Raw genomic sequence first — 24,644 nt, 5'->3', positions numbered from 1 at the left:
CTTCCTTCCTTCCTTCCTTCCTTCCTTCCTTCCTTCCTTCCTTCCTTCCTTCCTTCCTTCCTTCCTTCTTTCTTTTTTGAGATGGAGTGTCATTCTTCTTGCCCAGGCTGGAGTGCAATGGTGCAATCCCGGCTCACTGCAACAATCATCTCCCAGGTACAAGTGATTCTCCTGCCTCAGCCTCCCAAGCAGCTGGGATTATAGGCTCCTGCCACCACGCCCAGCTGATTTTTTTGTATTTTTAGTAGAGATGGGGTTTCACCATGTTGGCCAGGCTGGTCTCAAACTCCTGACCTCAGGTGATCCGCTTGCCTCTGCTTCCCAAAGTGCTGGGATTACAGGCATGAGCCACTGTGCCCGGCCCCATCTTAACCATTTTTAAGTGTGCAGTGGCATGAAGTATATACCTACATTCTGTTGTGCAACCACCACCAGCGTCCATTGCCAGAACTTTGTCACCTTCCCTAATGGACACGCCATACCTAGTAAACATAACTTCCCATTCCCTTCTCCCCCCAGCCCCTGGCAACCACCATTCAATGTTCCATCTCTATGGGTTTGACTAAGTAACTCATGTAAGTGCAATCATGTAGTATTTGTCTCTTTTGTGTCTGGCTTGTTTTACTTAGCATGATGTCCTCGAGGTTTACGTTCTAGCATGTGTCAGAATTACTCTCTATTTTTAAGGCTGAATAATACTCAGTTATATGTATGGGCCATATTTTGTTTATCCGTTCATCCATTGATGGACACTTAGATTGCTTAGGGCAAGGATTCTGTAAAATAAATATTCACTTTAAATTCTGAAGTCCCTTTAGCAGGAGGAAGGAAAAGTCTAAAAGGCCTAAAACTGAGCATTGAACAAAAATAAGCCCATCTTTGACATCCACTGAGAACAACTTGCCAAATTTGGAAAAGGAAAAAAGAAATCACCTTCCTTTTTAACTCTTGCAGAAAACCCCTGGCTTTTCTAGAATGAAAGGAAATATGGGCACTCTGGGAAACTCAGTAGTTTGGTTGGCTGAGTTATGCCATTTGTCCAAAGAGTTAAATGATTCTCAGAGTTAAAAGGCAATCAACTGCATTTGCCATTCAAATGAGACTGGATTATTTGGATGGAGTTTTGAGAATTTTGAAGTGTGCCTCAAAGTCTTTGTACAGTTCTGTAGAGATGACGGGGCAGGGTAGGGCAGGGGTTTTCTTGAGTTACTGATTCCCTGAAGTTGGGTCCTCCGCGAAGGGACCTCTGATGCCTGGTCGTCCCAGGCACATAATTTTGCAAACACTGATTTAAGTATGAAGTGGAAAGTATACTACCCCTACTATTGGATACCTTGAAAGTTGCTCTAAAATTATTTTCTTAATAAAGTCTTATTTACTTCATTATTTTTCTTGCTTTTGTTAAAACTATCAATATGTTTTGAAAATATTGGGTTACTGAAATTCTCGTTGATTAGATAATGGGTGAAAGGGATGCTATTGTGCAAAGAGAACAAGAGATGTCTTTCATTTAAGGAAAAAGAAAATTATACATTGTATTTATTTTTCCAATGGATACTTTCTATTGCTCAATTTTATTATTAAAAAATATGTGAAAAGGAAGGCTCATAAATGCTAGGACAAATAGTAACTCAAGTAATGGGGATTCCCCAGGGGGCGATTGGCTGCATTCCATCTTGGTGAGAGAGAGACCTGTGGGATAATGTACCATAAGCAAGGGAGGCGTGACTTCCGAGTGGCCAGTGTGAGTGGTCAGGAGGGTATTGAGTCTCAGACTGATGGGCCCTTGGAATACTAAACCAGTGCCTTAGCGTGCCCATGAGCCTAACTACCCACAGTGGAGCACAAAGCTGGGAAATACAGCCTCCCCACCCCGTCGATCATGCCGTGCTAAATGCACAACCAGACAAACTTAGGCAGTGTAGTTTGCAGGATCCAGAACCTTCTAAGATTTAGATTCCTACAGCTCCATGTAACCTCCCTTCTTCTATTTCCTCACCTATAAAATAGATATACATATGCTTACCACCCAGCCTGGTAAATGAACCCAGATTTGCCAAGGGCTTGGCACTTTCTACAAACACCAAAGTACCTAATGACTCCGCCAGCTCTGCACTGAAAAGAAAAATCATTGATGTTATGAGATGATTCCTGAGGCACTTTTAGTGGCAGTCTGTCTGCAAAGATCAAAGGGCACATGGGGCCTCCAAACAGCATTATGACCATTTCAGCTGGGCCCCGATTGTCTCTTTTAAAGTGAGCTGCCTGGGACCCAGTAGTATCCAGTGGCTAACGGCACTGACGCCAGGAGCTGAGGCTGTTAGCACCTATTTTCCGCCTTCAAAATAAACCAGAAAACTCACGTTCCAGCATGGAATTTTACATAGAGGGTGAATAGTTGGTGGTCTTGCTGGTGGTCGCCTTGAGTTATCAAGTTCCAAAATAAAGGAAGCAGGACAGGAAGGTAAATATTAATCTTGGGAACCTAATCTGAAGACCGCTGATTCTTTCTTCCAAGGGGAATGGAAAGGCATTTCTACCTATGTCTGTCTCCCCAGGGTTCAGGTTTCTCAAGAAAAATAAAAACCAGAAAGAAGAGTGTCCAAACGTCAGCGATGGAGGAATGGAACTGCTGTCCTGCAATTCTATTTACACCGTGGGTTCACCGGCTACCAGTGTTTTTCTCTCTGTGACTGGTAGAGAGGCTTAAATAAGGTCCCATCGTTTGTATTTGTAATTTTTACTTTGCTTATGTATTCCTTTCATAGTAACAGCCCCAGTCCATTCTCACATCTTTGCTACTTGCTAGAAATAATAATGATAATAATGACATTTATGGCTACCACTTATAGCCCTATTCCTGTCACCTTCCTACAGGCAGTACAAGCATCATCTTGCCAAAGTACATGAGCTAGACCCAGACTGCCTGCTCCACACTGTGGAATCTGAGCCACCTTAGCAAGATTATCATGTGAGTCAACATCGGAAAAAACATGCCAGCGTGTTGAACGGCATTGATAATAGTCTGAGTGTTAACTCTTGGAAAACTTCAATCCACAAAGGGAGTGGCCTTTTGGATGGCATATTACAAAAGAACTCCACACTAGAGTAGCCAGTCTGACACTGCTGCCAGCCTCTGTCACCCACCACCAACACACACACCATTGTATTCTCGCCAAATCTCATGCTTTACTCTCAAATTTCCCCTAGCAGGCTACATTCTGTATCTGCTCTTAGGGGTAATGACCAAAACGAAACTAATAGTTAAAAAACTGCAAGCAACATGGGCCAGGTGCAGTGGCTCACACCTGTAATCCCAACATTTTGGGAGGCCAAGGTGGGCGGATTGCTTGAATCCAGGAGTTTGAGACCAGCCTGGGCAAATAGCAAAACCCTGTCTCTACAAAATATACAAAAATGTGCCAGGCATGGTGGTGCACGCCTGTAGTCCCAGCTACTTGGGAGGCTGAGGTGGGAGGATGGCATAAGCCCAGGAGTTTGAGGCTGCAGTGAGCTATAATTTGCACCACTGCACTCCAGCCTGGGAGACAGAGCAAGATCTTATTTCAAAAAAACAAAAAAAAAGGGTGCCAAAAAAAAAAAAAAAAAGAGAGTCCTAGAAATAGGACGCTGTCTCGTGTTTTCCAGTCAAGCACCTGACCCATCTCTCTGTGTTACTCTCTGCTCTTGCCCCACATAGTTGGCAGGAAGGCTCCGTCAAAGGGTCAGTCTATGGTAGATTCTATAAACCATAGCCTGACGGGTCTGAGTGACTGGGCTTTCCACTGGAATTTTCTGTGGCAGCCCCTTTGCCCCTATCACCACAGCCTGCCTGCCTGGCAGCTGCAGACAGAATATTCCCAATAGTCAAAGCCCAATAAGACTCAGTTCTCTGAGGCTCTGGGCCTGTCCTGTCTGATTGCTTTAGAGCCAACAAGGAAGGGTTTACTTGGCCGGCTAGGGCGGAATTTTTACAATTAAAAAAAAAAAAAATGTCAGTGACAAAGCCTTTAGAATTCTGGAGGATTCCTAAGGGTAGCTAATTGGAAAAACCATTTGCCCCCTTTAATGACTCCCTCCCTCCCCTTTCCCAGCCCCCAGCCTTATCCGAGAGCAGCCACCCTATCTGTAAATGGCGACCATGGAAAATGTAGCCTGGCGACTTGGTGTGAAAGATAGGCAAGGCTCCTAAAAAATCTTCTCGGAGGCTTATCACCTTCTTCTGGCTCCACAGCGGGCTCGGGCTCTGGGGCTGGAGGAAACTGCCTGTCTGTGAGCCTAGACAGGGTCTCATCAACAACTGATAAGGCCCTCTGTGAACAAGCAGGCTCTGTGGGGCTTACTCTCCTCTCGAATGCCAGAGACATTTGTAGGAAAATCTACAGGGTCCAGCGACCTCCGAGAAGGAGGCCAGGCAAGCCTGCAGTGTCAGACGTGACGCAGGGCCGCCCTGCCCCCACCTGGAAAGGGAAGAATACCTGGAGGTCATGCCACAGGCCAGGGCACAAATGTCTAATGGCCAGCTGGACCATCCAGGCACTGACAATGCTGGTTTGCCAGATGAATTAATCCCAAAATAAACTCCAATCTACTCAGACAGAAAATAATCAAAAGCTCCTATCATCAGAATTTCTACAATGACAATGGGTATTAAAATGATGCCCCGCATACTACAAGATCTTGAGGCTCCTTCTAAATCAAACCAGTTACTTCAACAAAAGGCACAGCACTAGGAAGGAAGAAATCAGATTTCATACTTCAGTTCTGCCCTCTGAATATCCATGTAGCATTAGATAAATCAGTTTACCAGGAAACTGCAAATAAAAATATTTGCCCAGTCTGGCTCTCATTATGTAAGAGATCTATAAATAAGTGGTAGAATGCTATATAAATAAAATATTCTTCTGTTAAAAAAATACAATTATTTAGACCATTTTGTGGCCAGTGCACATATACACTCTCATTCTCTGAAAATTGCTAATTCCATACTATGCAGCCATAAAATGAGTTCATGTCCTTTGTAGGGACATTGATGAAGCTGGAAACCATCATTCTGAGCAAACTATCACAAGGACAGAAAACCAAACACTGCATGTTCTCACTCATAGGTGGGAACTGAACAATGAGATCACTTGGACACAGAGTGGGGAACATCACACACCGGGGCCTGTCGTGGGGTGTGGGAAGGGGAACAGCATTAGGAGATATACCTAATGTAAATGATGAGTTAATGGATGCAGCACACCAACATGGCACATGTATACCTATGTAACAAACCTGCACGTTGTGCACATGTGCCCTAGAACTTAAAGTATAATAATAATAAAAATAAATAAATAAATGCAAAGAAAACTGCTAATTCCAATTTAGCATGGTGAATTCAGTGGGAAAAATGTGCACTGAGTTCCTGTGCACTGTGAGGCCACAAAGAAAAGATACAGCTCTTATACAAAGAACTGTGATGTCAGGCAGAGACATGTGCCATAATACAGGTTCAAACATATGCTAATGGGGAAACCTGGCAGGAAGACTGCTGAAAAAGTCTTGTGGAAAAAGTAAGGTCTGAGCAGATGTGAATGAAGGGATGGCTTTGACAAGGCATGAGCAAAACCACAGCACAGGGCAGGCCAGTGAGGCAGGCCGTAGTCAGGTTGGGCTGCGCTGAAAGAAGTAGGGAAGATAATGAAGGGTGGTAGGCAGGGACCAGGCGGATGGGCGCTGAATGCCAGGCTGAAGATCTTGGATTGTATTAGGTAGCGTGGAGAGCATGAGACATAGGACAGACTGGAGGTGGGAAAACCAGCCTCAGGGAACCAGGTGGAAAGTGGCAGTGCGAGTAGACAGAGGGGATGCTCAAAAGCAGCTTGGGCTGTGAGTTAAATCCCTGATAACCCAAATAGGCACCATTCTCCTTCCTTTCTAATAAATAGGAGGTTACTCTACCCAGCATGCATTTCTTTGCCTGGAAAGTTCTTCAGCCTCATTGTCTGCCTTGGGCCACTTTACTATTTCAGGTGAAGCTGATTTCTATTCTGGTTCTACATCAAGATATCACACTGGGAGAGAGGGGGAAATGGTTAAACAATGTAAAAAGAAAAGCAGAGTAAAACAGGCAAATGATTTTTAAAAAATAAGATTTGTATTCCTACAGAAGGAAATAAGTTTACTGTACAAAATTTAGAAACCATAATTAAAGTGTAAGAAATGAAAATCACATGTATCCAGAGATATCTACTATTAATACTTTAGTGGATAGCCTTCCAGCATTTTTTCTGTGTGTATGTGTCATAATATATATTTCTGTGTGCATATAGTTAAAAAAAATAGGTCAGGGACTGTTATAGTACTACTTATGTGATCACTGCCTGGTGCACGGCACATACTGAAACTTAACAAATATTTATTAAAGTAATTGATTACATGAATAACTGAAGACATTGTTTTATAAACTAATTTTTCACTTAATTAAATTGTATATTGTGGACACCTTTCCCTTTTAAAAATGGTCTTTTAATGGCTACATGATACTCTATGTCTGCATTTACCATGTTTTAATTACTCATCCATACGGTTGGGCACTTATTTTAAACAACACTGTGTTAAAAATTCTTATAGTTAAAGATGAACATTTATAATAATTTTCTTCGAAAAAAATAATAGGGGGAGATTTGCTATAGCAAAGGGTGTGCACATTTTCAAGACTTTTGATATTTGGTGCTGGCTTTTGGTATTTTACCCTTGCTGATTTGCCCATTAAACACGTGTCACGTTGCTTCCCATGTGCAGTAGATGTAGACTTCTTTCTCTGACATAACAGACTGACAGACGGCAGATGTTATTTTTCCCTTCATCTTTGCCTATTTGATGGGTTACAAAAAAAGTGTATCATTTTAATTTTCACTTATTTGGTTACTGTGATCTTGAATTTATTTTATTTCTTTTTTTTTCCTGGTCTTTAGTTTTACTTTGGAGAGGGGTAGATTTGTTTGCTGTCTTATTCAGTTCAAGCTGCTATAACAAATATACCATAGACTAGGTGGTTTGAACAACAGACATTTATTTCTCACAGTTCTGGGGACTGGGAAGTCCAAGATCAAGGTGCCAGCAGACCCGAAGTCTCGTGAGGACCATTTCCTGTCTGCAGGTGGCTATTTCCTTGCTGTGTCTTCACGGGGTAGAGGGCAGAGAGAGAAGGGCAAGCTCTTTCATGTCCCTTCTTACAAGAGTACTAATCCCAGATGAGGGCTCCACCCTCAGGACCTAATTACCTTCAAAAGGCCTCATCTCCAAATGCCATTACATTGGGGATTAGGATGTCAACATACGAATTTTGGGGACACAAATATTCAGTCCATAGCATTTGCTTGTGTCTTTTAATTATCTTTCTATGTTCTTATTTATTTGTAAAGAATTATGTACATTAAGAATATTAACTCTTCTTCAAAAATATCGTAAATGCTTTTTTTCCAGTTTGTCATTTTGTTTGTAGGTTGTTGTTTCTTTGCTATAGAGTTTTAAATTTTTACATTCGTGCATTGAATTCATCGATCTTTCCTTTATGATTTCTGCCTGTGACATCATGCTTTAAAAGGCCTTCCCCACCCTAAGATTCAGTGTGTGCAGGAACTTCACAGGGTATAACCATGGCAAATAAAGAGAATTGACAATACAATGCAAAAAACTTAAGACTAGATATCAAACAATTCAGATATTAAAAGTATCTCCATTGTACCCACCATGGGGAACTTCTGGGAGACTGCTTTCTCTTCTGCTTTCAACCTCCAGCCACTCTTCTGGGTTGTCTCCCTCCACTCTGCCATCCTAGTCCTCTCTTTTCTATTCCAGGACCAGCTCTCTTCCTTCTAGGGATTGCCCTGGGAACCCAAGCTTCAGCTTGTGAGGCAGAGCAGTTCGTTACTCTCTGCTTTACTCGGCCTTTGGGCCATGCTCTTTGGGATCTTTCTTCACTAAGGTGATCTGATAAGTCACTGCACAAGACAATGAGAGATATCCCCCCACAAATTCTTCTGCCAATTTTGAAATTAACCTTTGTTTTCCAAACGCACAGCCAGATGTGTTTTCTGGTGCTTATTTGATGAGCCAACAGATGGTCCTGTGGGCACAACTGTGCCTTGGGTTTAACTTGGAAATAAACTTTTCAGAAACACATTTGGCCAACTTTGTACTTTTTCCAGTGAGGGTAGTAAGAACTAAAGAGTATTGATTTGTACATCAACACCTATTTCCAAAGGAGGCAGAGGAAGGCTGTGGAGGTGATTCAGATATTTCTGCAAGTGGAGGTGGGGAGTAGAGAGCTGATTGTATCATTTTTTGTTTGTTTGTTTGTTTTTCTGAACTGGTCTTGTCACCTCAGCAAAAGTTGACAGTTTCCTCTCAGGGGCCCTTTATGTCATCACCAACCCACCCCTGCCTCCATTAGAAAAACGTTAGCAGGACTCCAAAATGCTGTGCAGACATGACCTCACAGGCTCTCAGATATAGGGCCTCATTTTTCGTTCGATGATTTTTTGTTTTTTTTTTTCCTTTCTTGTCTTGCCACATGAGAAAGCTGCTTTTAGAATGCATGGGACAGAACTGTCTGCTACTTCTTATTACTGTAGCTTCTAAGTAGACCTGAGAAAACATGATTACAGCCCATTGTTCAAACAAAGAAAAACAGGGATCTAAAAACAATAAAAACAGTGGTTTGGACCATGTTAACTGCCTTTTAAAAAACACATGCCAATAGAGAGTGAAGAAAATCAATCAGTAGGATGGTTGCTAAAAATGTTTTAAATGAAAAATGCCTAACTATAAACAGCCCATGTCTTCCTAGCTTTTTAAATTGAGCATTTTCCTGCCTTTGGTTCCATAGTTAATGCCATTCCCCAGCTATGCGTTTGCAATTAAGAAGGAAAGAAGTGTGGGATTAGTTGAGGCCGATGTGGAAAGCAGGATTATTGTAGATGATAAATCAGAAGTCTATGAGTTTTTCCTACATTTTGCAGTAATCTTTCTTAGGAGAAAAACACACATTTTTCTGCAATTTGTTTATCAGTTTTTCTTTTGAAAATAAATGATTTGACATTTAAGAATTGCAAAAGAATTCCTATGGGAAGAACCACAGACTAGAAACAGATAATGTTGGATGTGGAACTTTGCAAGATGCTATAAAAAATAGTGTGATGCGATACATAAGGATTTGCTAATTGGACTGGGAATTTGTGAGAGAGAAGAGTTGATAACTCTGAAGTGATTTGGAAAAGAATATCATGTCAGCATTATAATAGAATGAAAAAAATGGGTCAACATAAAATGATTTTGAAGACCTTCAGTTTTGCATATACTTAAGTGGATGCTATTTTTGACAACAATTGCTATTATTTTACTTTAATAAATATTTATAAATTACCTCAGAAGTCCTTTATCAAGTGTCTGGAGTGAGTGTACAATGTGAGTATTTGATTTTGGCATATTTACATATAAGAGTGTGTAGGAGGAGGTGTATATGATAAGGCAAACAGCAGTGTGTCTTCATTCAAAATAAATGCCTTAGATTTTGGCTGGATTTTACAACAAAACCTAATACTTTAAAAATATACTAGAAGTGGACTTCTGGCACAAAATAATGTTGGCTCATAGCACTGCATTTTGTATCTTCTAACTTCACAATAAATGGGCATACAAAAAAAGAGATAAGACATAGGATGATACTGTATTTACTTTATTTTGTACCACCACTGACTCAGAGATTCCAGTTTTACCACCCAGAACACTGGGCATAAGTCTTTCCTTCAATGACCAAACACAACTGAACTACTGTTCCCATCTGCCTATAAACTTCTCTGATCTAATTACATCTTCTTACAGTCAAAGAGCAAATGCCAGGTAGAAAACTTTCATTTTAGCATTGTACATGGGATTAGTAACCACCAAGAGAAACTTACTTTAGCTATGTGCAGACATAGGAAGAAAGTTGATAGCCATGGGAATTATGCTTGTTCATGGATTCCATCACTATCAGACAGGTGGACATCAGATGTAGGAATAGATGCCATCTTAATAGAAAGACACATTAGTTGAAAGCCTGGGTATTAGATTGGAAACTGTGCAAATCAGTTAGCCTGCAGCTACAGATCTGAAAAGTGAGTTCGACCATTACATAAGTGGAGTCAAAGAAGGGCCAAAGGTAATTCACATACCCAATATCTGGAAAGATTTCACCTTTCTTACCCCTCTCATTCATTAAACAAATGTCCACTGAACCTCTATTGCCTGCAAGACCTTGATCTAAACAATGACTGAGTAAAGAGAAGAAAATGAAAATAAGTTAATTTTAGGTAATTAGAAAAAAGGAAAAATAACAATGTAACAAAGACTCAGAAGAAAAGTATAAGGTTAGGAAATATTTACTGCAAGATTTAGAAAACAATTGCAGAAAACTAATTGGTATATTAAGAAGAGTGCAAATAGAAATAACCTCAATAAATAGGGGCAAATTACTCTGGAAATAAGAGAAGATGAGATTAAAAGGTAACAAAATAAGAACTGACTACAGAGAAAAACATACAATGAAAATTGAAAATTATTCTGAAAATAAGAGAATGAGGTGAGATTAAAAGTTAACAAAATAAGAACTGACTACAGAGAAAAAACATACAATGAAAATTGAAAGTCAGTAGACATACAGATAGGAATTGGCAAATCATTATGATTTACAAAGGAGACACCTGAATTGTACATAACCAGAAACACTACACAAAGCAATAATCAAATATATCATCTAATACAACTTTTCTGAGCAGAAGAAAGACCTGGAGATTTGATGAACTCACTACATTCCAGATAAAAATTATTGAAAATTGACCCACACTTGTAAACCTCTTGGCAAAACACTTGAATTGCAAAAATAAAGAAAATATTCTCATTTGCAGGAGGGAAAACCAGTTTCCTATGATGGAACAAGAACCAGGGTAGCCTCAGACATCTCTGTATGTTGAATTTGCATCTCTATATGCTAGATGTCAGTGAAGCTATATCTACATTTTAAAAAAGGAAAACAGAGGCAAGTATTCAAACTGTCATGAGAATAAGATGTGGCCAAAATTAAATGTGGTTCTATCTCTCATAACAAGTCTTAGAATGATGCATCACATCAATTGTCTGTGAACAAATGTATTTTGTTGGCATGGGAACAAAAGAATTAGTCTGAATTTTGTAAATAAACTTTGGTTATTAAAATTACTCAAAACAAACCAGAATCATAACCGTTAAACATGAAAAGTCAATAGAAGTTTTTGAATTAGAAAAAAATGTGTTATAACCTAAGAATTTTATACGTAGCTAAGTTGGCTTTCATGTATGACCAACAAAGATAAATTTTCAGAGTCAAGGGTTCAAAATATTATATGACATATATTTTTAAAGAATAATTGGTTGAAGACATACTACAACCATTTAAGAGTTGAAAGAAAATTAGGTGATTAAGCATTTAAATGTGATAGCATAACAATTAATATAGAGATGCCCAAGCAGAGGAAATAAAACAATAAAGACAAGAGCTGAAATCAATGAAATTGAAAAGAAGAAAACAATAGAGATTATTAATAAAGCCAAAAGTTGGTTCTTTGAAATATTGATTATATTGGAAAATCTATAGACAAACTGACAAAGAAAAAAATAGAAATGATGTTAATTACCACCATCAGAAATGAAAGAGGGAGTAACAATACAAACATCATAGATGTTAAAGAAATAATATGGGAATACTGCAACAACCCTATGAATAAAAATTCAGCAACTTAGATAAAATGGCCTAATTCCTTGAAAGCCACAAACTGCCAAAACTCACCCACAAAAAGATAGATAATATGACTAGTACTATATGTAGCAATGAAATTGGGTAGTTTAAACCCTTCCTCAAATGAAAGCTCCAGGCTTACATAATTTCACTGGTAAATTCTAACATTTAAAGAAGTAATAGTAGCAATTCTACATATTTTTTTCCACAAAATAGAAGAGAATAAAAACCTTCCCAAGTCACTTCATGCAGCCAGCAGTAACCTGATACCAAACCAGACAAAGATAATATAAAAAAATAAAAAAAGAAAACTAAGGACAAGTATCCCTAATGAATATAGGCAAAAAAAAGCCTTCAACAAAGCACTCTTGAATCAATTCTAGCAACTTATTAAGGGACTGATACATTACCAGTAGGATTTTTTTCTTGTATGTTCCTCCAATGAAACAAGTGAGTTTTATTTTAGAAATACAAAGCTAGTTTAACATTCAAAAATCAATCAATGTACTGTACCATACAAACCTACTAAAGAATGAAAATTACATGATCATACATAAACTGCTGTGGAAAAGGCATTTGATAAAATTAAACACAAAAAATCCTAAGACTAATAAAGTTTAGTAAGATCGCAGGATAAAAGGTTAACATACACAAATCAGTTGTATTTCCATATATTAGCAATCAACAATTGGGAACTGAAAAAAAATTAAATGTCATTTAAATAGCTCAAATAAAAGAGAAATACTTAGGTATAAAACTAAAAAAAAACATGTGCAGGATCTGTATATTGAAAACTACCAAATCCTTCTGTAATATCGAGGAAGACCTATATAAATGGAGACACCATATTCATGAATTGGAACACTCAACATAGTCAAGATGCCCATTCTCTCCAAATTGATCTGTAAGTTTAGCTCCATTGCAATCAAAACCTCTGGGAGATTTTTGTAGGTATAGATGGGCTGACTCTAAAACTCATACAGAAATGCATATAAACTAGAAAAACCCAAACAATTTTGAAAAAGAAGAAGAAAGTTGGAGGACTCACACAGAAAATAGAACCATATAAATATGGTCAATGTATTTATTTTTCTTTTTTGAGATGGGATCTCACTCTGTCACCCAGACTGGAGTGCAGCGGCACAATCTTGACTCACTGCAACCTCTACACCTCCTGGGTTCAAGCAATTCTCCCACAATTTACACAGATTTGTACATATGTTAAAATTTATAGATTGCCTCCAAAAAAAAGTTAATTTTACAGTACTATTAATTTTATTAAATGTTAAAAATTAAAACACTAGCAGGTACTATACAAATGAATTAATAAAATTTATACATAGTGTTCTAAGTTTAGAATGCAGGCATGTTTCAATGTTAGGATATCTCTAAGTGTGATCTATTTACATTAATTTAAAAATAAAACATGCTTAAAATATATGATAAAATGTAAAACCCATTCTTCATAAAATTCTTAATAAATATTATCAGTCTTAAAAATAGTAATAAACTTATTTAAAGAGACAAGGAATATCCACTTAAAATCAACAACAAACATTTTATATAGCAATGAACAAGAGTCATGTCTCTCCAAGTTAGAAATAAGATGATAGAGCCTGCATGACAGAGTGAGACCCTGTCAAAGAAAAGAAAAGAAAAGAAAAGAAAAGAAAAGAAAAGAAAAGAAAAGAAAGAAAGAAAGAAAGAGAAAGAAAGAAAGAAAGAAAGAAAGAAAGAAAGAAAGAAAGAAAGAAAGAAAGAAAGAAAGGGAGGGAGGGAGGGAGGGAGGGAGGGAGGGAGGGGGGAGGGAGGGAGGGAGGGAGATAGGTTTGTTGTTATCAGGATTATTAATATTGTACTCAAAAGCACAGTCTGCCAAAGGTTGGGTTTTCTGAAAGCAGGTGTCACAGCAGGGCTTGGGGTAGAAGATGTTCATTATGGATCAAAATCTGTGAAGGGCAGGAGTGGGAAGCAGGACTTCTTAAAGAAAGAGGTTAGACTGTGATTCAGCCCAGCAAAGCCTTGGCCAAGCTAGTGGTAGCTCTGGAACAAGTGTTCCTCACCTGGCCTTTCTACCCCATCTTACTTAGAGAGCAGTACAAGCTGCCTAGGAAGGTTTCCTCTGAGTGAGCTGGCCCACGCTGGAGGAGTCCTCACCAGCTGGAGACACTTTACTGACCGCACTTTCTGCAACTGCACAGCATGGGGGTTCTGGGTGGTACCTTTCTTAGTCTGCAACAGGAACCATCCAACTTTTTTAGTATGGAGCCATATAGCAATTATTTTAGGCTTTGCTGGCCAAGAGACAACATGAAAGATATAAAGAAAGTTCTTCATAAAAACCATTTTGAAATGTGAAAATGATTCATGGGTCATACAAAAAGAGTAGACAGATGGATTTGGACTGTGGCTCATAGTTTACCAATCCTTGATCTACTTATTACACAGCCATTGCAATAAGAAGAAATAACAATCATAGAAACTGAAAAGAGGAGGAAAAATGATTACTTCTGATGATATAACTGTCTTTCAGAAAAACCCAAGGAATTTATTCAACTATTAAAATTCAGAAATATGGATAACTATAGAATACTGCAATACCACTAAACCTGAACCTTAATTCATTTAAAGCTAGTGGTTCTCAAATTTTTAATTTTAAATCAAATTTTAAAGTACATCTCCTGGGAAGATTTTCAAATGCAGATTCTGGGATCCCACCTCAGATTTTCTTTTTCGTTTCTTTTCTTTTTTTTTTAAATTATACTTTAGGTTCTAGGGTACACGTGCACAACGTGCAGGTTTGTTACACATGTATACATGTGCCACGTTGGTGTGCTGCACCCATTAACTCGTCATTTACATTAGGTGTATCTCCTAATGCTATCCCTCCCCCATCCCCCCACCCCACGACAGGCCCCAGTGTGTGATGTTCCTCACTCTGTGTCCAAGTGTTCTCATTGTTCAATTCCCACCTATGAGTGAGAACATGCGGTGCTTGGTTTTCTGTCCTTGTGATAGTTTGCTCAGAATGATGGTTTCTAGCTTCATCCATGTCCCTACAAAGGACGTGACCTCATCCTTTTTTATGGCTGCATAGTATTCCATGGTGTATATGTACCACATTTTCTTAATCCAGTCTGTCATTGATGGACATTTGGGTTGGTTCCAAGTCTTTGCTATTGTGAATAGTGCCGCAATAAACATACATGTGCGTGTGTCTTTATAGCAGCATGAATTATAATCCTTTGGGTATATACCCAGTAATGGGATGGCTGGGTCAAATGGTATTTCTAGTTCTAGATCCTTGAGGAATCGCCACACTGTCTTCCACAATGGTTGAACTAGTTTACAGTCCCACCAACAGTGTAAAAGTGTTCCTATTTCTCCACATCCTCTCCAGCACCTGTTGTTTCCTGACTTTTTAATGATCACCATTCTAACTGGTGTGAGTTGGTATCTCATTTTGGTTTTGATTTGCATTTCTCTGATAGCCAGTGATGATGAGTGTTTTTTCATGTGTCTGTTGGCTGCATAAATGTCTTCTTTTGAGAAGTGTCTGTTCATATCCTTTGCCTACTTTTCAATGGGGTTGTTTGATTTTTTCTTGTAAATTCATTTAAGTTCTTTGTAGATTCTGGATATTAGCACTTTTTGAGATGGGTAGATTGTAAAACTTTTCTCCTATTCTGTAGGTTGCCTGTTCACTCTGATGGTAGTTTCTTTTGCTGTGCAGAAGCTCTTTAGTTTAATTAGATCCCATTTGTGAATTTTGGCTTTTGTTGCCATTGCTTTTGGTGTTTTAGTCATGAAGTCCTTGTCCATGCTTATGTCCTGAATGGTATTACCTAAATTTTCTTCTAGGGTTTTTATGGTTTTAGGTCTAACATTTAAGTCTTTAATCCATCTTGAATTAATTTTTGTATAAGGTGTAAGGAAGGGATCCAGTTTCAGCTTTCTACATATGGCTAGCCAGTTTAAATAGGGAATCCTTTCCCCATTTCTTGTTTTTGTCAGGTTTGTCAAAGATCATATGGTTAAACAAATGGAAGAGCATTCCATGCTTATGGTAGGAAGAATCCAGATCGTGAAAATGGCCATACTGCCCAAGGTAATTTATAGATTCAGTGCCATCCCCATCAAGCTACCAATGACTTTCTTCACAGAATTGGAAAAAATGACTTTAAAGTTCATATGGAACCAAAAAGAGACCACATTGCCAAGACAATCCAAAGCCAAAAGAACAAAGCTGGAGGCATCATGCTACCTGACTTCAAACTATACTAAAGGCTACAGTAACCAAAACAGCATGGTACTGGTACCAAAACAGAGATATAGACCAATGGAACAGAAGAGAGCCCTCAGAAATAATACCACACATCCACCCCAGATTTTCTAATTCAAGAGTTGTGTGCTAGAAGTCCCAAGAATCTGCATTTAAAAACAAGCCACAGTTGATCCTAACATCAATGGTCCATAATTTAAGAAGTTCTGTTTTAATTCTTTATAGTAATCTTCTCTAAATGGGTGTTTCTTAAACTTTGGGAATTTTAAATACCTGTGAGAATTATATAAAAGTTATGAATCTTCCCAAATTTACCCATTTATCAAGGGAAACAAATCTTCTTACTGCAATGTAATCTTTAGAGGATAGGTATTAGCATAGCTTCACTTGAATAGAGGACTTAGGCTAAATAGAAATACTGAATTATATTTGCTCAAATTTTGAAAATCAGTTGGGAGAAACTGGGGTGGGAACAGCAAAATAAAATAGAGAATTAATGCCCAGTGGTTGAGTTCAAGTCTTTTTGTGTAGACAGGTTTGGGGTTTCTGGAGGCAGCTTCCCCGATCTTTTCTCCTCAACACCACTGCCATGCCACCATAATTCATAACCACATTCATATCTCCATCCCATCTTATGCCTTGCAAATACTTTCCCAGGATTATTTGCATTTTAAAAGCTGGAAAAAGCTAATGAACTACTGAAAAGGATTAAATTCCAATGATAGAGCTTGGAAGAGAGAGATGGGTGCATATCTCACAGGCAAGGGCACCATGTCAATGCTTTTTAAATTCCAGCATACAGGTGGGTCTACATTCTCCCTGTTCTACCTATTTTCAAGGCCAAGCATGATCCAGTTTGCAAAATTTTTTTCCTTGAACTAAATGGAATCTCATTTGAAACTGCAATGATCCAGCTCATGGATGTTGACTTCCAATGAGATAATGCATGTAGAGCAGAAAATGTGATTTTAAGTAGTTAGGACAGATTCAATAAATGTTAGGTGCTATTATTGTGGATGTTGTTGATTCAACTGAACATCAGTTCAGCAGCCTACATTTAGATGTAGATCATATTCTTGGTGGTTACCCAATTTTGATGTAGATAGGTATTCTGGTGTTAGGGCACAGAATTCATACTCCAATGCACTCGTGGTCTAGAAGGGGAGAGGGCCAGTAAACACATAGGAGCTGGGCAGTGACAGGTGCTTTACTGGGGGATTATTCTACTGACAGGGTGGCCCAAGGAGAGAATGGACAACTCAGCCTACAAGGAGTCATGGGGGAATTTGTCATCAGAATAATAGAGCTGGTTTTCTGACATAATACAGAGTTACCTTTAATTGTCAAATAAATTATACAATAATTTAGTACTTTTAAGGAGCAAAGAGGTAAAGATCAATTTGAAATTGTACAGTCAAAGAAGGCCTTGGTGAAACACACAAGCACTGTGTTTTCCAAGTTTGGAGATTTTATAAAGGACTGACACTTCAAATAAAATCAAGGCATAACCATCAGCTTGACAAATTTTAATCATGCCAAGTAAGGGTTAAAAAGAAAAAAAAAGCAACCATAACTTATTTCCACTACTTTAGTAAAAATAAATTACATTTTAATTCTAAAAGTATAATGTTAGAATAAAAGGGAGTCTAGTAAATTGACTAGATTAAGCTTTTTGAAGAATTCATCACGTTTTTCTCACATTTCCCCAGACAGGAAAACCTCCTTGGGAGTTGGCACAGGCTTTGAGCCACCACCTGGGAAGGCTGGTCAGTGATGCGACAAGAGGGGCAAGGGCTGCAGTCTGAGTTCTGGGCTCCAGTTCTGGCTCTTCACCTTGTGTCTGTGTGGCTTTGAACAATGACATTGAATTCTTTCTTGGTCTTGGTGCACTTATCTTTCCCCACAGCTACCTCTTAAAGCTGTAGAAAGGTGCAGAAGAGATTATACAAGTGAAATTGTGTTGTTGACTACTATTTTAATTCAATGGATGATTAAGAAGAAGTAGCATGTTGCTAAGTCTGAATAGGTAGCTCATATTTGGACAGCCCAAGGGGAGGCTGGAGTATAGTTCAGCTTGAACTCCATGTACCTGGGGGCATGTTTGACCCGTGGGTAGGTGCTCCAGGGCAAGGAGTAAGTGACAAATACAACTGGAAATTTTCACTGGGTGCAGAAAGTCGGGGGAAAGGCTTTGGACTTTATCCTAAAAATAATGGGAAACATTGAAATGATGGGAAGATTGGGGAAAATTAAATGACAAAAAGAGAGTTTTAATGTCAGTATAGTGTATTTTTAAATATGTAAAGGGACATTTGGATTTTTTACGATTATTACTTGGGACTGTGTTCACATAATCTCACAGTTGACTGAACACTCCCCTTTGACCTCTCCCTCCTTGGGGACCAACTCAGGTTTAATTGAAGCTTTTGTCTCTATCTCTGCCTTTGACAGCTGGGAGAGTAGCAGGGGTTTGGCTAATTAGCATTTAACTGTTCACTAATGTTCCCATGGTTTTGTCAATCACAATCTAGTTTAAAATGGATTCAGACTTTTCAAAATCTTGAAAAAGGATGCTGTGTTAGAGCTGATTCCATTTTTTGAAAGGATTAAGGCAAGAATCAAATCCACCTTTATAATCTTTTCAGTCACATCTCCCAACAAAATGATATTTTGAATTGGAAATATGCTGCAATCATCTTTAGATGCAGGGGCTATGGAAGGAGAGTTAAAAACGAGCTGAAAAGTCTCCATCCATGGAGACCTGAGATCTTAGATCTTCATTTAAAGTAACCCACCAGGGACATGCTCCTCTTTGCTTCCCAAGTGGCTTCAGAGACATGAGGAGATAAACCTCAATATGCTAGAGTAAGCCCCTGAAGTTTGCTATTAATAAAAGATACCGTTGAACATGATTGCCTGCTTTTATTCATTCAAGCAGTTAGTCATTCAATGGATATTTACTTTTTTGGTGTCAAGCAGTGAACTAACGCTGAGAATAGAAATGGAAAGATCTTGCCTCTGAGGAAGCTGATGTTTTATTACCTACTGGGCACAATGTCCAATATTTGGGTGATAGGTACATGAAACCCAGTCCCCACCATTATGCATGTAATACCCATGTAACGAAAAAGCACATGTATCCCCTGAATCTAAAATTTTTAAAAAGAAGAAGCTGGCCAGGCATGGTGGCTAATGCCTGTAATCCTAACACTTTGGGAGGCCAAGGTTGGGGGGGGTGGATTACATGAGGTCAGGGGTTCGAGGCCAGCCTGGTCAACATGGTGAAACCCCGTCTCTACTAAAAATACAAAAATTAGCTGGGCATGGTTGCGGGTGCCTGTAATCCCAGCTACTTGGGAGGCTGAGGCAGGAGAATTGCTTGAACCCAGGAGGCGGAGTTTGCAGTGAGCTGAGATCAAGCCATTGCACTCCAGCCTGGGTGACAGAGCAAGACTCCATCTCAAAACAAAACAAAACAAAACAAAAAAACAAAAGAAGAAGCTGACGTTTTAGAGGGGAGACAGGCATCTAAATAATTACCATACTATGCAACATAATGTACGTGTCTTATGCAACACAACGTCTTAATAAGGTTCAGCATGGGACAACAGGAGCACAAAAGAAAGATGTGTCCTGAGACAGCTGTTTAGCAAAGACTGCAAAGAGGAGGTAGCACTTTGACTGGGTCATGAAGGATGACTGGGAGTTTCCCAGATGAAAAGTAGAGGCTGAGAATTCTAGGCAGAGGGAACAGCATTTTCAAAAGCCTAAAACAAAATGGAAGCCCACACGGATTTTATACGTCATGTTCAGGAATTTAGATTTGTATTATACTAGGGCAATATGTCAAATCATGCCACTTAACTAGATGTGTGATATTAAGTTAATTACCTGAGCTTTCTGAAACTTAGGATTCTCATCTGAAATAGGGGCAACCAAACATCAAAGTGCTAGCATGCTGTCTGACATAGAAAAGGTGCTTGAGTCTTATTGCTTATAAAAGTAGCTTAAACAAAATAGGCATTTATAGCTCTTCCACATAAAACAGTACAGAAGCAGGAAGGCCAGAGCCGATATGGCAGCACTGAAGACCTCAGGGACCCTGTCTCCATTATTCTAGACTATGGATGCTCTCTTCAGGATATCCTCATATCCAAAGTGGTTATTAGAGCTCTCTAGCAGCAAGAAGAAAGGGCACAGGAGAGAACTTATCAACTAGAGGAACTATAAGCTCTTAGCAGGCTTTCTGGAACCTCCCTCCCACCACCACCACCATGCTTTAACCCTTCCATCTCATCATATCAGCTTTTGCATGGGCATACTTTGCTTCAGGAAGCCTGGTGTATAGAGTCTTTTAGGGGGGCACATTTCCATACCAAAACAAACCAGGGCTTTGCTGTTAAGAAAAAAGGAGAGCATGAACATTGGGGGACCACTTAAAGTTACTGCCATAGTGCTCAACAAATGTTGGTTTTATTTAATCCCTTGGCAAGTCAGCACAGTTTAAAAGCGAAAGATGAGTTTTGAAGTCAAATCCACCTGGGTTCATACCCCAGATCTGGCACTCATTCACTAGGCAAGTGAGTGAAACTCAGGCAAGTCACTTTTAGCTCTCTGAGCTTCAGGTTTATCAACTATAAAATGAAGGCAAGAATGCTGATCTCCCAAGTCATAGAACACCTGGTACATGGATGGTATGTAGTAGAAAAGGGTTCTTTCTAGCTTTCCACCCCTCTCTCCCAGCCCAGCAGAAACCTAGGGCATCAGGCCCAAGTCCAGCTCATCCATCAGTTGTCCTTCATTGTCTGTGGGAGAGCAGCACCAGAGTCAGGATCTTATGAATGAACCAAACCAAAGTCAGATGGAGAGTTCCAGTTAGGCGTCTGAAGGAGGCAGGCAGAGAAGGATCAAGGTGTAAGTCACGAGGATGCAAACCAGAGAAACAAGATCATAGCAAGAGGGTGTGGGAGACACAATCTAGAGACATTCCCACAACTAGAGGAGCAGGATGTGATGTCCCATGGGGGAGGGAACTCTGATTTGGAAATACTAATGGGGAATTATTAAGTACTAGATTATGTTAAGTAAAGCTTGGATCTTGTGAGAAATGGACTTGGTCTTAAATAAAATTCTTAGGCATGTGGTCTGTCTGGGAGAGGGCTGAAGGACGCAAGCACAAATGCATCTAATAGTGGTATCTAGGGTATAGTGACCTTTGAAGAAGTCTGCAAAAAGCATGGAAAATGAGCAATTTACTTCATGAATATCTTAGTCCCTCGTATTTCACTGTGAGAAACAGAAACTCATACATACTAAGTAATTCCAATAAAACGGAAGTTTATGGAGTAGATACAACTGGCAAGCTTATGGGCATACAAGATCAGAGCAGACACGGATGGGTCTCTGGGAACACAAGGGGCCTGGACATTGTCAGGCGGGATGAAGGCTGCTTCTTACTCATTCTGCTTCTCTCTACCCACCTGCTTCCTCTGCTGTTTCTCTTGGCACATTGGCCTTTTCTGGTTACTCATAGCTTGCGAGCTATTTCTTAACCCCAACTCTATGCAGCATTCCATTGCCATGGTGATGACTGAAGCTCTGACTCCACAAGTCTCTTAAGTTTAAATGTTCACATCTTACAACATAATTTCCAAGGCTTTAGCTGAATCTTAGAGGTTGAAAATCTTAATTTGGCCGGGCGTGGTGGCTCACACCTATAGTCCTAGCACTTTGGCAGGCTGAGGTGGGCGGATCACCTGAGGTCAGGAGTTCGAGGCCAGCCTGACCAACATGGAGAAACCCCACCTCTACTAAAAATACAAAAGTAGCTGGGCGTGGTGGTGCATGCCTGTAATCCCAGCTACTTGGGAGACTGAGGAAGGAGAATCTCTTGAACCCAAGAGGTGGAGGTTGTGGTGAGCTGAGATTGCACCATTGCACTCCAGCCTGGGCAACGAGAGTGAAACTCCATCTTAAAAAAAAAAAAAAAGGAAAGAAAAATTGACTGAGGCTGGGTGCAGTGGCTCATGACTGTAATCCCAGCATTTTGGGAGGCCTTGTCTCTAAAAAAAACAAAAGTAAAAAAATAAAGGAAATCTTCTTAACTCAGATTAAAGATTGGCTCCCCTGAGTCAGCTTTCCACTCCTCATCTAATCACCAGGGTCTCATAGTTCTGTGGAGAGCCACATTCCTATTTCTCCTAAAGTCCTTGTATGTATAAAGAGTGAGATCCTATTCCTTTTTCTCCTAAAGTCCTTGTATGTAGAAAGAGTAAGATCAAGACTTAAAGTTACAGTTGCATAGCTAAGATGTGCTCAATAGCAGCACCACACCCAACCACAATCACAAGGACTATTACCATCACCACCACCCATGGAGTCACTAGTGTGACTCCCTCCATCTCTACAACACTCACAGCACAATCACTATTACAGCAACCACTACTACCATCACCACCACCTCCATCATCATTACCACCATTATCAACATCACCACTTATAATCACCACAATCACTCTCACTACTACCCTGCTCACCACCATCCCCACCACAATCATCTGTCACTATTATCACCAGCACCATTACCACTACTAATACTACTTCCTCCATTTCTGAAATCATCCACACCTCTACCATTGCCACCAACACCCCTACCAACACCATTGCCACCATCACCTCCATCATCATCACTACCGCCATCCAACTATCTCTGCTACCATCACCATTATCGCTACTACCAAGATCATCTCCATCACCACTATCATCACCATCACCACCTTCCTCATAACCATCACAAGTCCCTTTTATAATTACCATAATTATCACCACCACCACTATCAGTCTCAATTACCTCCATTAGTACCATCACCTCCACTATTTCACCTCACATCCCTCATAATTATCACCACTCTCACCATTACTACCACCACTAACACCATCTTGAACATTATCGTCGTTACTATTAACACCACCTTTGCCATCACTATCGCCATATCTACCACCACCTCCATTATCACTACCTCCATCATCACTGCTATCTCCACCATCATCACTACCACCAGGCATCTCTGCTACCACTAACTATGAAAATGTAGACTGGAAAACAAGATTTCTACTATGGGTAAACTAATCTTGAAGAGAGAGGAGGTGGAAGTCAGATGGGTGCCTGTGAATTTTCTAAGTACATCAGTGTCAGTAATTATTTGTAGTTATCTAGTCCTGAAAACTTAGCATCATTTTGTCCTCCATATCCAATCAGTCACTGAGTACCATACATAGTCATTTCTGATTTGCCTATATCACTTCCTACTTCTCTATTTCTGCTGCCACCATCCCTCATTTCACAAATGGATGATCACAATTTTTTCCTAGCTGGCTCTCTGCCTCCAGTCTACCTATTCTCAAAGCATTTTTCATGTCCTGCCAAATTAATCTTTCTAAAATCTTGATTTCATTACTTTTTTGCTTTGCTCAATATCTATTGGCCAAATTTTCCCATCTAGAATGAGAAGCTCTAGATCCAGATTCCTTTGCCAGCCCTATTTCCTGTGACTCTCCTGGAACTTTGGGCTCCTGCTAGGCTGGTGTCCTCATTAGTCTTTCAAACCTAGCATGGTCTCCACACCATGACTCAAACATGTCCTCTATTTGGTCTGTCTTCTACAATCCTCTGTTTCTATACACATTCTACTTCTCAAAGCTTGACTTAAAATGGGGAGATATATGTTAAAGAATCCAAAGCAGCAGATTCGTAGGATGAACAACTCAAGAGATCTAATATACAGCATGAAGATTATGGTTAATAAAATTGTATTGTATTTGGGACTTTTGTTAAATAAGTAGATTTTAGCTGCTCTTGTCACAGATGTACACACATACGAGTAACTATGTGAGATGATAAGTATATTAATTTGCTTCACTGTAAGTGAACATTTTACTATCTAAATGTATTCAATACCATCACGTAAACCTCAAATATACACAATAAAATGTATTTAAAAACAAACAAACAAACAAACCTGAGCTTAAATCATACACGTATGAAATTTAAGGGATTCATCTTAAGCATATTAGGGAACTCAGCTTCAAGATTACAGACAAAGTCCCCACGTTAGACTCTGTATCTCTTGAGTCCTAAGATGATTAAAAATCAATAAAGACATAAACCTGTAGCAGCCAAGAGAATGGGAGGGTACTCACCAACATACAAGAAGTTTTAATGAATTTTCAGAAGACGAGAAGTAAATGGAGAAGCATTAGTGGCTTGCAGCAGAACAGAAGAAAGAGCAGCCTTGAGAAAGCTGCAGGAATTTGAAAGCAGCAGAACCATGCAACCCCTGGACACAGAGTCAATGCACTCAAGAATGGAAACAAGGAGCAGGGCCAAAACCCAGGGAGAGTGAGAGAACTATCAATGAAATAGTAAACACCTCCACTCTTGCACAAAGCTCAGGCCAACAGGCATTTATTCCCAGTCAAAACACAAGAGCATTTTTCTAAAAAAAAAAAAAAAAAAAAAAGGAAAAGAAAAGAAAAAGAAAAAGAGAATAACCACAGGATACC

At 39.4% G+C, this 24,644-nt stretch overlaps 1 long non-coding RNA gene across 1 annotated transcript in view; it reads right to left on the bottom strand.

Moving 5' to 3' along the window:
• The window catches only part of LOC111520350, a 68,720-nt gene extending 44,353 nt beyond the window's left edge, over window positions 1-24,367 (bottom strand). Inside the window, exon 1 of the long non-coding RNA XR_002724650.2 lies at window positions 24,282-24,367. This is a non-coding gene — a long non-coding RNA (uncharacterized LOC111520350). The remainder of the gene's footprint in view (window positions 1-24,281) is intronic.
• Between the last annotated feature and the right edge of the window lie 277 nt (window positions 24,368-24,644).

Source organism: Piliocolobus tephrosceles, chromosome 8, assembly GCF_002776525.5.
Source record: "Piliocolobus tephrosceles isolate RC106 chromosome 8, ASM277652v3, whole genome shotgun sequence".
NCBI classification, from domain to species: Eukaryota; Metazoa; Chordata; class Mammalia; order Primates; family Cercopithecidae; genus Piliocolobus; species Piliocolobus tephrosceles.
Note: the sequence above shows the minus strand (reverse complement) of the source record. Positions and strands in the feature narration are given on the sequence as shown.